The sequence below is a fragment of the Ovis canadensis genome, chromosome 20 (genome assembly GCF_042477335.2).
Source record: "Ovis canadensis isolate MfBH-ARS-UI-01 breed Bighorn chromosome 20, ARS-UI_OviCan_v2, whole genome shotgun sequence".
Classification (NCBI taxonomy): Eukaryota; Metazoa; Chordata; class Mammalia; order Artiodactyla; family Bovidae; genus Ovis; species Ovis canadensis.
Genome location: NC_091264.1, coordinates 63,402,364 through 63,419,378, shown reverse-complemented (window position 1 = coordinate 63,419,378; position 17,015 = coordinate 63,402,364).

The window sequence follows — 17,015 nt, the reverse complement described above, 5'->3', positions numbered from 1 at the left end:
ACTTTGGAATGTTTGGGGAAGATGCAAAGAAGGGCTAAACGTTTCACTTGGTTTGATCCAGAGCAAACACAGAGACTGCATATCTGGAGGAAAGAACCCACGGGAGAAGGGCAGGATGGCCTCTGGGTCACATAGCGGTCTGGAGCTTACTCTGCGGTTAGGAAGCCCTCCCTAAGTTTATGAGCAAAGGCTAATACTAAAACAGCGAAAAAAGCCTGGTGGGCATTTTAAGTGATAAGCCCAGGAAATGAAAGGTGGAAAACTTGAAGGCAGGGCCAGCAGTTAGAACACTGTGTGTTGCCTTAGGATGACCCTAGATAAAGTTAGACTCACTCAGAAGCCAGGACTGTGGCCGTAAAAATAAGAAGAGACAGGTGAGGAAGGTGTCATCATAGAACATCCAAACCGCATCTGGCGACAGAATGGGACAAGAGAGCGGGCAAAGTGAGGGGTACTTCTGCGGTTTCAGGCTGGGCGACGGAGAGAATGATGTCACTGGAATGAAGAGTTCCAATAAATAACAGGTTCTAGAACCCTAGGGACAGGGGAGCCTGGTGGGCTGTCATCTAGGGGGTCGCACAGAGTCAGACATGACTGAAGTGACTTAGCAGCAGCAGCAGGGAGAAAAGGCCAGAATTCAATTTTAGGCAAGTTGAATTCGAGATGATGGATAAGAAACTGTATCAGTTAGGATTCTTCCTTGGAAGCAACCAAAATCAATTCTGACTTAAGTGGCCAGGAACTTTCCAGAAGGTTTGGGTAGTTTTCAGAGTCTTCAGATCTACAGGACCAGCTGAGGGCCACCCTGGGACAACGCCCCAATGCGGGGTCCCCGTGGCACTGCCGCTGAGCCCTGCAGGTCACTGACGCTGGGTTCTGCTCTCCTTGGTCTCTTTGCCACCGCGCCAGTCACTAGCGCTGCCTGCTTCTCAGCCCCTGCCTCCCTACACCCCAGGCTCCTGACTCAAGGGCCGCTGGGAGAGCAAGCGTCTGGGATTTCCAGCTTCTTGAGGGGGATGTAGCCTCTGTCCCATACTGAAGCTCATTAGTTCTTGCAAGTTTCCCAAGGTATTAATAGGAAAAGAGTCATATGCTAGAGACCAAAAAAGCAAACAGGTACAAGTTCCTATAAGGCAGTGGTCCTCAACCTTTTGGGCACCACGGACCAATTTTACGGAAGACAAATTTTCCACAGGTGGGAGATGATGAGGGGATGCAAGCAATGGGGAGTGATGGGGAGTGATGGGGAGTGGTGGGGAGTGATGGGGAGTGATGGGGAGTGCAGACGAAGCTTCACCTGCTTGCCCACAGCTCCCCTCCTGTTGTGCACCCCTATTCCTAACAAGCTGGAGGCCGGCACCAGTCCACGGCAGACTGGGGGTTGAGGAGCCCTGCTATAAGGGGCTCAGTAAGTTTGGACTGGAGCTCAGGGGAGAGGCTGGGGTTAGTGATACAGTGCTGGGTTTTTCCCCAGAGTAGAGCATCTTGGGCATGATGTATTAGATAGATAGAAGAAAGAAAGAAAGCTGAGCACTGAAAAACTGATGCTTTTGAACTGTGGTGTTGGAGAAGACTCTTGAGCATCCCTTGGACTGCAAGGAGATCCAACCAGTCCATCCTAAAGGAAATCAGTCCTGAATATTCATTGGAAGGACAGATGCTGAAGCTGAAACTCCAATACTTTGGCCACCTGATGCAAAGAACTGATTCATTGGGAAAAGACCCTAATTCTGGGAAGGATTGAAGGCAGGAGAAGAAGGGGACGACAGAGGATGAGATGGTTGGATGGCATCACTGACTCAATGGACATGAGTTTGGGTGAACTCTGGGAGTTGGTGATGGACAGGGAGGCCTGGCATGCTGCAGTCCATGGGGTTGCAAAGAGTTGGACACGACTAAGTGACTGAACTGAACTGAGATAGATATATGATAGATAGATAACTAGATAGATGATAGATAACTAGATAGATGATAGATAAATAGATAGGTGATAGGTAGGTGGTAATAGATACCTGATAGACGGATGATAGGAAAGAGATGATACATAGATGACAGGTAGATAGAAGGTAGATAGAGGATGGCTGAGAACTGACACTTGGAGAAACTTTGGGGGTGGCTGGAGGAGGGAAAAAAAGAGGTGTCAGCTAAGTTGGAAAATTCATCAAAGGGAGAGAGAGCTTCTGTGGAGTGGAGTGCGCTAAGCAAGTGTGGTACAAGGTGATAACCGCCGCTCCCTGGGAAAATATCCACACCTTTTCTAAAGATGTCAGAGTTGGCTATCCCAGCCATTGAAGCAGCTACAGAGAAGCAGTGAGTGGGTGGGAAAGAAAGAAGGAAGGGAGCGTGGTCAGCCCGTGAGCCAGCCCTCTCGCGTATACCCTGCACAGTCCCAGCCCATGCATTTATGCTGTAAAATGAGTCACATGGCGAGCCCAGCTCTGGAGTGCTGCTTAGCAATTAGCTTTATGCACTTTCCTGAATCCTTAATGGTTTTTGGCCAGGGCCTGGGCAATGAGGGGGCAGCCTCTAGCAGTATATGAGATCTCTGGTTAAGCACAGAGCTTCTGCATGAGCTTCTGCTGAGGTCTGCCTGTTGGTAGACCCCGATCGTGGCTTGTTGGAGGCTGGTTCCCAGGGGAGGCACCCGACATGCAGCCAGGCGGATGGACTTCTTCAGGGTCCAGGGAACCGGGTCTAGTGCTCCTGGATTCTGGTTGAGTCATAAATTTCATTTGAACCCAAGATGTGGCAGTTAGCTGTGCTCTCTGGAATGGGCCAGAAAGGGGGTGAGGTCCTGGGGACAGACTTCAATTCCCTATAGGTTTTCTGTTCATAGGACAGAGGGTGTGTCTGGATCTGAGGTTTGGCCAGGATTTTGACCTTGAACTTGATATTTGAAGACTGTTCCTCTAACAAAAGTGGACCAAAATCTTTCCATTATCTGAGAGGACCTGGAAGGGTGCTGAGTCCTGCAGGAGATTTCATCCAGGAGCCAGGAACACACTAGCCCAGGGTTAAACTTGAACTGCCCTTCAACGCATAGTGGGAGAAGGCAATGGCACCCCACTCCAGTACTCTTGCCTGGAAAATCCCGTGGACAGAGGAGCCTGGCAGGCTGCAGTCCATGGGGTCGCAAAGAGTCAGGCACGACTGAGCGACTAACACACTTACTAACTTAAAGGCATAGTGGTTTTCTGAGCGGACTCTATAAAAGTGCCACTGACTCAGACAAGTGGTTGCCACGGACTCCTCGAGGGTGGAGAGCATGTCAGAGTCACCTTTCCATCTTTCACAGCCAGAACGGATAGCTCTTTATCTAAAATGATTTAATGTGTTTATTCGGCCGGAGTCTTAGCTGCAGAGCTCGAGGGCTCAGCAGCTGTGGCGTGAGGGCTTCATTGCCTCTCGACACGTGGGGTCTTAGTTCCCGGACCAGGGCTGGAACCCACGTCCTCTGCATTGCATGGCAGCTTCTCTACCACTGGGCCACCAGAGAAGTCCCGAGAGTGGGTAGCTCTTGAGTGGTAGATCTCGTGGCTGAGCCCCGGGCTTTGCATGCAGCATGTAGGGGGCATGGAGAATGCAGCTCCGAGGGGCCCGTGCTCAGAACTGCTGATTCTGCTGGTCTGTTGAGCTCTGAGGAGGGGCCTCTTGTAATGGACATGCTCTCAGCTGATGCTGTTGCTGCTGCTCCGGGGACAACACTCAGAAAGTCCTGGCCTAAAAGAAAGAGACCAGGGAGGGCAGGGAGGTTCATCAGTGAACGTGTCCATCCACAGTTCGTGAACTAACTCGGCCAGTGCTCTGGGCCCGGGACCACCAGCGTACCTGACTCGCTGGGTGACGCCGCAGGGTTCCCGCCCTGCAGGAGGCAATGAGTGAGCTCCGCTCAGAAACGCTCCTCCGTCAGCCTCACCTCCGTCTCGCAGGATGCTTTCCGCTTCCTCGCTTGGCCTACTTCTGGCTGGAACTGAAGCCCTGCTTCATATTTAATAGAGGCTTCTGTTCTCCCTTCACGCAATATATTGATTCTTATAATTGGGCCTTTTTGCTTTCTCCCAAACTACATTACCCGCATTAACAGCTGGCTTAAAACGCCATTAGAAAACCATACGGGCCTTAGTGGAGGAGAAAAAAGGGAAATACAGCTCGGAGAGCGCCAGCCCTTCCCGTAAGGCGCTCACGGTGGGGAAGTCGGCAGGGCTGCTTTCTGCCTCTTGCTGGCTGCCACCCCCCAGAGCTCTCTATCCAGCAGGCCAGCTGCTTATTCAGCTCTGCTCTGCAGACCAGGACAGTCAGGATGCAGTCGGGGGGTGGGGTCCCCCTATGTTCTTAGTCTACTCTTGCTAATGAGACTGCCATCTTGTGAGTCTGCGTGCGCATCTGGGTACCACCCTGGGCCTTAGCTCATTGTATTGCAAAGTCAGAAAGGCTACACAGCCCTGTGGAAATTCTCGGGCTCGCAAGTCAGATCTCATTTTAGTAGCTCTCTTGTTATTCAGCCTCCCTGGACTTACTTGTGGTTTAGTCGCTCAGTCGTGTCTGACTCTGCAACCCCATGGACTGTAAACCTGTCAGGCGCCTCTGTCCATGGGATTTCCCAGGCAAGAATACTGGAGCAGGTTGCCATTTCCTTTTCCAGGGGATCTTCCCGACCCAGGGATTGAACCCACCGCTCCTGCTTTATGGGCCTCCCTGATAGTTCAACTGGTAAAGAATCCACCTGTAATGCAGGAGACCCCAGTTTGATTGCTGGGTCGGGAAGGTCTCCTGGAGAAGGGATAGGATACCCACTCCGGTATTCCAGCCTGGGTCCATGGGGTCACAGGGAGTCTGGCGACTGGGCGACTTTCACTCACTCCTGCTTTATAGAAGGTTCCCGCTCGCTGTCTCTTGCACATTGCAGTGTATGGACATCGGTCCTGCGCTTCCCTATTTGCCTGACCCTCACCTTCCCTCCTTGGCGTCCATGCGTTTGTTCCCTGTGTCTGTGTCTCTATTCCTGCCCTGCAAAGAGGTTCATGGGTACCATCTTTTCTAGTTTCCACATTTGTGCATTAATATACAAGATTTGTTTTTCTCTTTCTGACTTACTTCACTCTGTGTGACAGACTCTAGGTCCATTCACATTTCTATAGTAAATAAATAAACAATCTTCAAACTAGGAGCCCATAAAAGCCCCTGGATGACTCTCATGTGAAGCCCTGGTTGAGGCCCATCGCTTTAGACCTCTGCTGCCCAGTTTGGGAGCTGGACATGCGGGTGTGGGACGGCTGGTATGTGGCTGGTTGGAGCTGAGATGTGCTCTAAGCGCAGAGTACACTCCGAATTTTGGAGATTCTGAGGACAGTAGGAAAGCAAGACTGTAGAATAACATCTCATGGTTGAATACATGGTCAGAGGTCATTCTCAGTGACAGCTTCCCAAGTTTGTAGACACTATGAAATAGGCCCAATCGAATAAATTATACAGTTTTTGAGAGAAATAAACATGGATTAGTATACCTGTTCGCTGTGTGTGTGTTAGTCGCTCAACCGTGTCTGACTCTTTGCGACTTCATGGACTGTAGCCTGCCAGGCTCCTCTGTCCATGGGATTCTCCAGGCAAGAATATTGGAGTGGGTTGCCATGCCCTTCTCCAGGGGATCTGCCTGACCAAGAGATTGAACCCAGGTCTCCTGCATTGCAGGCAGATTCTTTACCATCTGAGCCACCAGGGATAATACATTTCATATTTAGATAATAAAGATGGTTGCTTTTGCTTTTAGCAAACACATGAAAAGTCAACCTGCAGTCTTTATAAGGGGAGAGAATAGGAGTAAAATCAGAGTAACAGCAAGGCTTGATTCCTTAGCACACTGTCCTGGCAAGAGAAAGGCAAGGGGGCTGCATAGAGACGTAAGAGTCAGGCCAAGATGGAAATGGCAGGGCACACGGGTCACTCCTCACCCCCAAGCACCCAGGGGATACTTTGAAAGAAAACCAGGGGCAAGTCGACACCCTGAGGCAAAGAGCCTCCGCGTTTTCATTTGTCACGAAGTAATGGTTTCTTCGGAAGATGAAGCCTAGAGTGCTGCGGAGGTTGTAATGGCACTGAACCTTCCCAATTCATGTTGCTGCTTCCGGAGAGTCTGATGCCAGCACCTGGAGCCATTTTGTGAGTCAAAGGATTTTAGTCCCGATGAAAATAACCCCCAACACATGTGAAGTTCATAGTGCGAAGTGATCACGCCCCTGGGAGTGAGGAGCTGGCAAGAGGAGCACCAACTCTGTAAGGTTCCACCTCGGGGGGCTACTCAGAATGCCTACTAGTGTCCTGCCGTTGGATGGAACCCAGGAAACGAGAGTCTTCCAGTTTCAGCTTTTCCCCCTCGCGTCCTGACTGCGCCTGTGAAACAGTGAAGCAGAGCAAGAGCAGGGTCTGCATGCTCCCCACGGCCACGCGCCAGGACACAACACCCTTCACGCCACGTACTTTACGTTCCTGGCCACCCTCTGCAGTCCGCTTCCGACTGATTCCCGAGCCACCCTCAGGGTGGGTGCCCTGCTTCCAGCACCAGCAGGGACAGACGTGTCCTCCACGGGTAATCCAAGCAGCAAGGTGATCAGGACTCTCTTCGTAGGAGCTCTTTTGATGAGCAGTCACCACACCAGGGACAGGAGACATCTGATGGTCTCCAGCCCTAAAGCATCTCTCCGGTGCGGGGAGAGGTGCCCGCGATAAATGAATGGTTTCTCCCCTAGAGACTTCTGCCCGCGTGTCTCCTGCTCGCTTTGTGTAAGACCACAGTGTTGGACCTACCGGGTGTCCGCGGCGCTTTAATTTCCCCAGCTGCAAGACGCCACCCAAACTCGAAGAGCCTTGCAAGGGCGTAATGCCGAGCTTGACTACCTTCCAGCAGTATTCTCTCCCTTTCCTTGTAGCTAATGGATGAGTTCTGCGCACAAAGCCCCGCTCTTCTTCTAGGGTCAGCTTCCTAACGGAACTGAGGCATAGGATCTCCTCTCATCCTTCCACAGCCTTCTGGGAACATCTCTCCTACTTTACAAGTCACCTTCCTGACTCCCTTTGGTTAATTTTAGGAAACTTTTCTCTCCTTCGGAATTCATGGGTCCAGAGGAGGCCAGTGGAGTCCCGCCCATCACCGAGTCATTCCTCCGCCTTCCCGACCGTCATGTGTAAAGAAAAAAGTGCTGCCATTTGGGGGCATGTGGGCTAAAAAGAGAAGTAAAGGTGAAGCCACGATTCTTCACGTTTTCTTTTCCTGTTTATCCTTCTCATTTTTTGCATGACTTCTTGCCAAGAAACAAGGTAGACTTGCTTCGATTTTTTTTTTAAAGTTATTTCCTTCCTCTGATGATTTCTTAACTGATGTGTATAAACTTAAGGGCCAGAGGCTGAAGCAATGACACCTCCAATCAAACCATGCCCTCTCATTGCATTTGATGAGACGTCAGTGGTCTTCCTGCATCATAAGGAGGTTATTCTGAGCAATTATATGCCAAAAAATTACACAACCTAGAAGAAATGGGTGAATTCTTATAAACATACAATCTATCAAGGATGAATCATAAAGCAACAGAAAACTTGAACAGACCACCAGGAGTTAAAAAAAAAAAAAGAAGCATATCTTTGCCACCAAACTTAGAAATAGCTTTTCACTCATCTTTTTTGTCTTTTCTTTCTCTCCATGTATGAGACAGAATTTAATGTAATAGAATCAGAGGGAAATGATCATTAAAGTCAATGAAATTAGGTCCTGTTAAGAGGGACTGCACTGGAGAAGGAAACAGCAACCCACTCCAGTGTTCTTGCCTGGAGAATCCCAGGGACGGGAGAGCCTGGTGGGCTGCCATCTCTGGGGCTGCACGGAGTCGGACACGACTGAAGCGACTTAGCCAGAGGGACTGCGGGCTTCCCAGGTGGCATGAGTGGTAAAGAACCCACTTGCCAGTGCAAGAGACATGGAGATGTGGGTTCAATCCCTGGATCCCGAAGATCCCCTGGAGTAGGGGAGGCCATGACGACCCACTCCAGTGTTCTTGCCTGGAGAATCCCATGGACAGAGGAGCCTGGTGGGCTACAGTCCATGAGGTCACAAAGAGTCAGACACGACTGAAATGACTTAGCACACACACAAGAGGGACTACACCTCCAGTTCAGTTCAGTTCAGTTGCTCAGTCGTGTCTGATTCTTTGTGACCCCACGGACTGCAGCACGCCAGGCCTCCCTGTCTATCACCCACTCCCGGAGTTTACCCAAATTCATGTCCATTGAGTTGGTGATGCCATCCAACCATCTCATCCTCTGTCGTCTCCTTCTCCTCCCGCCTTCAATCTTTCCCAGCATCAGGGTCTTTTCCAGTGAGTCAGTTCTTTGCCTCAGGTGGCCAGAGTATTGGAGTTTCAGCTTCAGCAGCTCCAGAGAGAAGGACTATTGTCTTTATCTTAATCTTTACCTTAATCCCTAAACCTAGGGTCCTTTCAGTGACCTCTGAAGCTGAGATGCTTTGGTGCTCACACTGCCCACAGTTTCCTTTGGACTCACTGGAGGATCAGCCGCCGTGAGGCCCTCCGTCTACTTTCATCATCCTTTCCTAGAATTCGAGCGCTAATGTTGCCACGTGCACATGTAAATAAGCCAGAGTAGAGGGGGGATGGGCAGGGCAGGTGAGGATGCCGAGGGCCTCCGAGGGCCGGTGGGCGAGAGGGGAGAGAGCCACGTGAGCCTGGGATGGTGTCTGCAGAGGGCCGGGAGTAGTCGTGGGTCAATTCTCAAGCCCTCCCATTCTTTCTGATGACTTGGCGCCAAAGCTATAACTTTGCTATCAGGAGACATGGTGTCAGCACTGATCTTTTTCAGATCTAACACTTTTCCTTTTTTCGTAGCATCATTTCTTTTAATTCATATTTCTCTGAGGACGTAGTAGTTCTCATACATGTAAAGCCCTAAGAATTTGGAAGTGATCAACACCTGTATTTCATTCTAAATCAGAACTCCGTGTACCTGGAATGACGAGCTTTTTCTTTCCCGGAAAATTACTTCAGGGGAGGCAAAGGGACACGAGGATGGAGTTTGGCCCTCACTCTTGTTTGTTCTGGAGCTGGTGTGTCTCCTGTGCCCTCTTAAGACGAGTGACGCAGAAAGCGGGAACTGTGTCATCAGCCCAAATGCCTTATTCTTCGCAGAACAGACCATGCCAGTTCTCTGCCCCCTTTGGTGGGACTGTAGACGGCGGGTCTGAACCGCTTCAGACCAGCCCAGCTCCGCAGCATGGGAGACTCTTTACCGCCCCCTGGTGGATGGAGTAAGAGAAACACGGTCTCTAAGGGCTAAGGATGAAGAACCAACAAATAGGTTAACTGGTCCCAGGGTGGAGGCTGCGACGCTGGGAGGAGGAGCATTACGGGGTGGATGGGCCGCAAGGAAGGAGGGGGTAAAGTGGGTCCCTCCCTTGTCGGACCCAGGTCCCTCACAGGCGTGTTCACTCCTTTGGCCTTCCACTTAGGCATACCCTTCCTATCCCAGGGTCCCGGCACGTCCCACGTCAAAAAGGAGAGGTTCCTCTCCCAGTTAACTGATGTGGCATAAGCCTCCAGCTCGTCACACGCGGTCCAGCTGTCTTGCTCCCGACAGCATCTCCTCCCAGGCCTGTTTTCCCACTCCCAGCCATCTCACAGCTTAACCATCTTCGGGATGGTGGGTGGCTAGGAGAGTCAATGAGCTTCCCAATGAATTTATGTCTCTCTCTCTATACGCAATGCTTCTTGAAACCTTGATCTCTTCCAACTTTCTAATATAATTGTCATTTTTGGAGCCTGGATTATTACTCGTTGCTGAGTCCTAAACATATCTTTGCTTCCAGACCTGTATTTACCTGCTTTTATAATATCCCATCGATGTTAACTGGAAGGCAATTGACATTAAAAATTGGGCCTCGGGTGATGTGGAAAAGCCTGAGATTCCAGCTTATAAATTGGTAAACTTCTCTCTTTTTTGGCACTTTTACCCTCTTTCATTACTGGCAGGCAGTCCAAGAGCGTATGGTCTTTATCTGATAAAAAGCATTGGCTCGAACGGTGTCCCAATGAGGCTCAAGTTATGGGCTAAGGATGAAGTAGCGACATTTTTATCTATGGACACACTGCTACACACAATGCGTGACAGCCATCTCGGTCACAGGAAGGACAGTGACACAGCGAGCGTTTCAGAGGAGTTTATGGGGAAATGTCAGGTGCTACATCAAACGCAGATCTTATAATATAGATGCTTAGATTTGGAACTAACTTTAGAAATTGCACGGCTTCCCTAGTGGCTGAAACGGTAAAGAATCCGCCTACAATGCAGGAGACCTGGGTTCAGTCTCTGGGTTAGGAAGATCCCCTGAAGAAGGGAATAGCAATCCATTCCAGTATTCTTGCCTGGAGAATCCCGTGGACAGAGGAGCCTGGAGGGCTACAGCCTGTGGGGTCGCAGTCAGACACTACTGAGTGATTATCACCTTCACGTTTTAGAAATCACCTTATATATCCTCATGTCTGGTTTACGACCTCATGCAACTATTCCTGGTCGGTGGTCTGGCTACCCAACCTCCACCTTGGGGACCGAGTTGAGGGCTCACTACCTTGACTGGTTGTTTGGTCCATGGTGGGAAATCGTATTTTAGGGAAGGAAGTGGCAACTCCAGTATTCTTGCCTGGAAAATCCCATGGACAAAGGAGCCTGGTGGGCTACAGTCCATGGGGTCACAAGAAGTTGGACACGACTGAGCAACTGAACATGTTCAGCCCATGGGGCCTCATTTTGAGACAGAACGCAAAAGCTCATCTTCTCTCCCTTCTGTAGCCACCATCTCTGAATCCCCTAAACCCAGCCTCATTCTGAACTCCAGCGGCGGAAGGCGCTGCAGGGTGAGATACTTTCCAGAGTTGTTTCAAGTCACTTTGGCAGTAAGAGGAGGAGGGCATGGGGCTATTTCTGACTCTCTGATTATTGTCTCGAAGGCGCTTGTGTACGGGAAAATGGGAGGTGGTTTCTGGGGAAACGAGGTTAGGGCAATTCAGGTTTGAAGGCTTCAGATGCTTCATTCCCGGGAAGAGCAGACAGACAATGGGCTATGCTCAAACAAGCTGTGTTCAACGGCCGAGTTCTAAGCCCTGCTCCCTTTGATATTATTTTGGCTTTAATGCTTAGGTCAACTCTAGAAGGTGAAACGGCGAGAAGGAAATGGACTGCCTGGAGACAAAGCCCATTAGGGTTTTACTGGCAGGAAAAATGAATAGGAGTAACAGAGATGAGAGGGGAGCCCGAACCCTGAGTGCCAGGGAGGGTAGCCCTGCCTCCTTCCTCCACTGGGTGGCCATTGTCGCCACTCATTCATTCGGCAGTGCTTATCGACAGATCATTCTGAACGGGTGCGCAGCGATGTATGCCGTAGAGTCACAGAGCTCCTTTTATAAGATGAAAAGTGGACGGTTGCCTAGATGGGATCTATTTTAATCATTTGAAACTGTTAGTCATTTTTGGCAAAGGAAATCGTCGTGATGGGTCAGCCAGATACTACAGCGTCTTTCAACATTTGGTAGAAATTGTCAGGGAAGCCATGCCAAGGCACAACAGAGACGGAGAGAGAGAAAAATCTACTTTAAGCTTAAAGGTTATTCTTTTCCCACGTGCTAACATATGGTCTGCCATGCGATCTCTACTGTATCTCTTGCCTTCTGTGTGCAGTGACGTGAACCCCAATTGAGGTGGCCCAAATATTAACCGTGAAGGATGTTGGTTCTCCAGGTTATTTTCTAAGCTGTGTCTGTAATGTGAGATTGAAGTGAAAATAGCAACTCCCCTGTCTCTGGCATCCAGACCTTGCCTTTGCAGCTAGAGAAGGAGACGGGTGAGCAGGGTAAAGGTGCTCATTTGAGGGACTTCCCTGGAGGTCCAGTGGTTCATGCTTCTACTGCAGGGGGCATGGGTTCAATCCCTGGTCGGGGAACTAATATCCTGCATGCCAAAGAAAGTTAAAAATTAAATTAAAAAAAAAGATGTTCATTTGGGTCTGATCAGATAGTGGTCTGTCAAGAAGTAAATCTGGAAGCTTGAAGTCTTCCATTAAGCAGGAAAAAAAAAAAACAACCCAAAAAACTGAATTAGAATGTAAGAAGTATTCATGGACAGCTTTTTAAGCGAAAGAAAAAAGACAGCATGAAACCAAAAAGCCTTGTGTATTTCAGACCCTGTGACTCCACTTGGCAGTTCTAAGAATAGGTTTTTTTTAAATCATAAATTATATTATAGCATAAGATGGGCCCAGTGATCCTTACCTCCCGTTGCGTTCTGTGGGACTCCCTCCCTTTGACCCTCGGCTGGATCCAGTGAATTGCTTTCTACAGATGTAACAGAAATGGTGCGTGTCTCTTCAGAGGTTAGGTTCCAAGGAGAGCTGGACTTCTGCCTTGCTCCCTCGTGTTCTCCTCACTGTGGAAGCCAGACGTCCAGGTGTGAGCTTCCCTACAGATGGCCCAACGTAACAAGGAGCCGGGGAGGCCAACGGGCAGCAAGGAACTAAGGTCCGCAGGCCAGCGTCCGTGAGGGGTGCCCACATGAGCTCGAAACCAGAGCCTCTGGATTGAGCCTTCCGCTAAGACCTTAGCCCTGGCTGACTGTGATGGCAGCCAGTCCTGAGCCGAAGAGCCCAGCTAAGCCTTGCCTGGCTTGCTGCAGTCATCCGGCTGTGTGAACGCTACAGACCTTCTTGAGCGCTCATCTTTTGGTGCATATACGCATCCTAATTCTGTTCAGTACATACCTACGAACGGAATTGCTGGGTCATGGCATGTATTCAGATTCAGGAGACGCTGCCAAAAGCTTTCCAAGGGGCCTTGCCCATTTACACTCCAGCCAGCGGTGCCCAGGGCCAGGCTCTCATCTCACTGTTTCGGCAGGACTCTGCTGCCTTTCAGTTCAGCACAGGGCCAGGTGTGCCGTGAGATTTTAATGGCATTTCTTATTAATAGTAATACTAACGGGAAGAATAATAACAGCAAAGGTAACCTTTTGCATACCTAATTATCTGATGTTTTAGTTTTCAAAAAGCAATATATAGCCAGGGCTTCATTATGCATTATCACTTTCTGTGTAGTTAGCACTGATAGAACTAAATATTAAGCACTGCAGAGGGTGCAGAGGCACCATGGCTGTCCTTAAATCAGATTTCTTAGGGGATGACCAGGATTAACGGAGAGAACCAGTTGAAGTAGAACACTTTTATATTATGCTTTCAATATTTAGGCTATTTAAGTGAGCTTGGGCTTTTTTTTTTTTTTTTAAGCTTAAATTTCGCAGATAATGGCCTTCATTTGCTGCTTAACATTGCTAGTCAGGAGATCTTGGGAGCCTATTGTTTTTCATCACAGAGAGCACTATTTTCACATTATACCTGTTTTTCAATTTTATATCAGTAATAACATTTTGTTGATCTATATGAGTTTTTAGCATTGTATACTCGATAAAGCTAATTGGGATATTATGGAAGATATCTAGCATTTCTTTTAATGATCTGCGTAAAAGCAGATTTCTTTATTAGAGTCATATTTTGTGAATTCACGGTTATAGCCAAGAAAAAGAATCACACTCATGAGCTCAGCCTTGCATCCGTAATAAAAGCAGTGCACAGAAAACCAAGTTTGGCAGCGGTGGTCAAGCACCGTGGGCAATTCAGCCTGGACAGGCGTCGTGTGAGCACCGAAACACTTGGTGGGCATGTGAGCCTGTCACTGAACGGTCCCCAGGAGAGGGGACTGCCCTGGTGGTCCAGGCGTAAGACTTCACCTTCCAGAGCAGCGGGTGTGAGTTCGATCCCCGGCTGGGGTGCCTTGTGGCCACAAAGCCGAAACAGAAAACAAAAGCAATATTGTAACAAATTCAATAAAGACGTAAAAAAAAAACAAAGCCCTGCCGATTACAGACGTTCAAATTCGAAACTGGGCAATGTAAGCCACGAGAAACTAGCCCCAGAAAACAGTAGAGGCAAACAATGAAAGACCACTAAAAGAGGAGCACATTGAAGGCGCCAGTCGTGTCGGGCTCTTTGTGACCCTTTGGGCTGCAGCCTGTCGGGTTCCTCGGTCCATGGATTTTTCAGGCAAGAATACTGGAGCGCGTCGCCCCATCTCCTTCTCCAGGGGAATCTTTCCAACCCAGGGACTGAAGCTTCGTCTCCTGCGTCTCCTGCGCTGCAGGCAGATTCTTCACCTGTTGGGGCGTCAGGGAAGCCCCTCCACAAAACGTGAAGAATAAGCAAATGATAAAAAATCATCAAAAGTAAGAGACTAAGCAAGTCATTCTGGTAGGAAAATATTCAAAATCCATATTAACGCCATGGTTTGTAACGTAAGGGCACGCTCTGATCCGTTTAGGAATCTTTTCTGGGGAAGGGCATAAACAAAGATGCAGCGATGTCCTCTGCTTTCTGAGGAAGCGGTCGTCTGTGGGGCTGGGACCTCCCAGACTGTCCTGCCAGGGACCCTGAGGAGTCACCTGGATATGGCTGGGTTTTGGATGGTGCTTTGATGCAAGATTCTGCGCAAAAACCCGGCACCCAGCTATGGCACGAAGGCCTTCGCAAACAAGAGTCTGGGCAGGAGGAAGATTACTCATTATGGCCACTGGTGGAATCCTCAGGACACATTTCTAGAAGGCAAGAATGGTCCAGAGCCACTTCCATCAACTGTGGCAAGAGAGTGACATTCCTTTGTTCCTTGATAATTTCCAACTCATCTTGGACCAGATACTCCAGGTTTTAAGCAGTTATTTCACTTAAACCTGTAACAGTGGCCACAAATTTGGGGTTTAGGTATAGCTGGAATAGGACATGGCAACCCTCTCCAGTAATCTTGCCTGGAAAATTCCATGGGCAGACGATCCTGGCTGTAAACGGCAGGACACGACTGAGGAACTAAGCACATAGCTAACAGAAAAACGAGTTACTTTATTCCATGTGGTTAGAGACGAATCAGTATAGATGGCTGATTATGATATATATGTGCAAGTCAAGGCATTTTTGAACGTTCAAGGGGAAAAATGGCATGTAGTTTCATGATCAGGCTATTAACTGTCCCTGGTGCTTCACGGGAAAAACAGGTTCAGGGGTGATAGGGAACTGACGTCTCTTTGAGGTTCTCCGTGGAATCGTCTTATTTCCCAAGGTTTTGAGAAAGAGCAATGCCATCCTCATTGTCTTGACTTCTCTCTCAACTTCAAGTTATCCCTAAAGGCATCCAATCAAATGCTGATGGGATGAGGGTGAGGAAAGGCCTAGAAAACCACAGCTTGAAAATCCAGGTCCCCTGCAATGCAGCATCACACAAGCTTAGTCCAACAGGCTCAGAAAGGAGAGCAGTCGACGCTCTTCCTGCTGGAAGGAAATGCTCGGTGCTGGAACTTCATCTTTTTTATCTGAAAAATGTGTAGAGCTGCACGGTGTGTGTTAACAACTTCTATATATCTGAAGAGATCTAGCATGTGTCCTCCCAGGGCTAACAGGTTAAATATTGCCAGCTCCTTTAGGTCTTCCTTTTAGGCTATGATGCCTTTGTTTTCATGTCTAGAGTCTTGGTGGAGGGACCTGGAAGCTGATCCAGCTAGGACAGCTGACAGAAACATCTGCCTGTGGCTTCTCCAGTTCGGCAGTCCCAAAGAAGCTGGGCTTTTATACAGAAGCTCACGACTTCTGTGGAAAGGATTTCAAGAGACAATACGTGAAAGCCGCCCATCTCCTTGGGTCTGAAAACCAACAGAGTTCTTACTACCACATTCCATTGGTCTGAGCACCAGAAAGCTAGCCTAGAATCAAGGGGAGAGAAGGAAAGATGACCAGCTTTCAAGGAAAGGAGCGGCAGTGATCTAATGGCTATTCACAGTCCACTGCCTTAAGATAAGAAATTCTGATTGTAATTTTTATCATGCAGGACTTTCCCTCTGTCCAAACTTGCTCAAACCAGAAAGAAGAGGAAAGAACCCTTTCTTGGGTGTTTTAGGCACTTGCTTTTAGTAATAGGAAGGACTCATTAGGACCCCTTAAGTTTGAATTAGCTTTAGGGTGGTAAAATATTGCTTAGATAATTACTGAAGTCCTAGAACCATGATTAGCTTGAAAATTAATGGGAGATCATGAATTGTATTAGCAGCAAGCTTACCAAGCATCTTTTAAAAAGGTCCATTGTCTTTGAAGCTAAAAAATGCTCCTGAGCTCTTGACAACAAAGGTAAACACCGTCTCCTAGTAACTTTTCTTGTTGCAACTGAGGTTCTTTGTCTTTCTTCTCATTTATTTATGTGTTGTGGGTTTCTTGTTTTCGTGCTTCTGTAGAGATTTATAAAGGCAAAACCAAGTCTAAGTGAGGTGGAGAGCTTTGCCTGTAAGAGAGAGATGAGCATAGCCCTAGGAATAAGCTCTTGGGTCTTTAGCAGTCCTTGCCCATGGTAGTTAGTTGGATTCTCAAAGCTGAGTTTCTAGGAACTGGTCTGTCCCCCACTGGTATCTGTTTGTGTGACAGATGGCTCCCCTGACTTGCTTCCTCTCCCACTTTATCTCCTGGGAACCTGTTGTTCGATCACTGAGTCGTGTCCAACTCTTTGTGACCCCAGGAGCTGCAGCTCACCAGGCTTCCCTGTCCTTCACTATCTCCTGGAGCTTGCTCAAATTCGTGTCCATCAAATCAGTGATACTATCTAACCATCTCATCATCTGCTGCCCCCTTCTCCTCCTGCCCTCAATCTTTCCCAGCATCAGGGTCTTTTCTAACGAGTCAGCTCTTCGCATCAGGTGGTCAAAGTACTGGAGCTTCCAATGAATATTCAGGACTGATTTCCTTTAGGATTAATTGCTTGGATCTCCTTGCAGGCCAGGGGACTCTCAGGAGTCTTCTCCTGGACCCTAAGACATTCCACTTCCCATCCCTGAACCAACCACAGGCACACCCTGGTCATCTACCCTGGGACTCAGTCATGACCTGAGCT